The following is a 549-nucleotide window of genomic DNA, read 5'->3' on the forward strand; positions in this document are numbered from 1 at the left end:
AATTCTTGTACGTGTCTGCTTGATTTAACATAGGTTATCTGATGAATTCTCTTATTTCTCTAAATTGCCTAAATTTCTTAGCGATATGAACTAGATTCATCGGATATGCAGAACCTGAAACTGAAACTGAAACTGGATATATCCTGCTATGCCAATGCTGTTCTTTGTCACATTCACTTCGGAATTTTAAACGTCCTTTCTTCAAAATGAAAAAAAAGTATGATACATTAAAGAAAAAAGAATGATATCTGCCTTTTATGATACATTTGCAACGTCACACTGAGATTATCGGAAAGTCGAGATTACGAAATATAATCAGTAGTATTAACATAACCATAAAAGTCTACTTCCCGGTACTGAAAATGCATTCCTTTTGCTTAAAGTTTGTTTAAGGGAGATGAGCCCTATGGTGATTGATTTCCATTTCTTATGGTGATTGATTTCCATTTCTTATGGTGATTGATTTCCATTTCTTATGGTGATTGATTTCCATTTCTTATGTCTTGCTATGTCCTTTATGGTTAATCACTATGGTGTAGGAAAAATAGA

This window comes from Penaeus monodon, chromosome 27, assembly GCF_015228065.2.
Source record: "Penaeus monodon isolate SGIC_2016 chromosome 27, NSTDA_Pmon_1, whole genome shotgun sequence".
Taxonomy (NCBI): Eukaryota; Metazoa; Arthropoda; class Malacostraca; order Decapoda; family Penaeidae; genus Penaeus; species Penaeus monodon.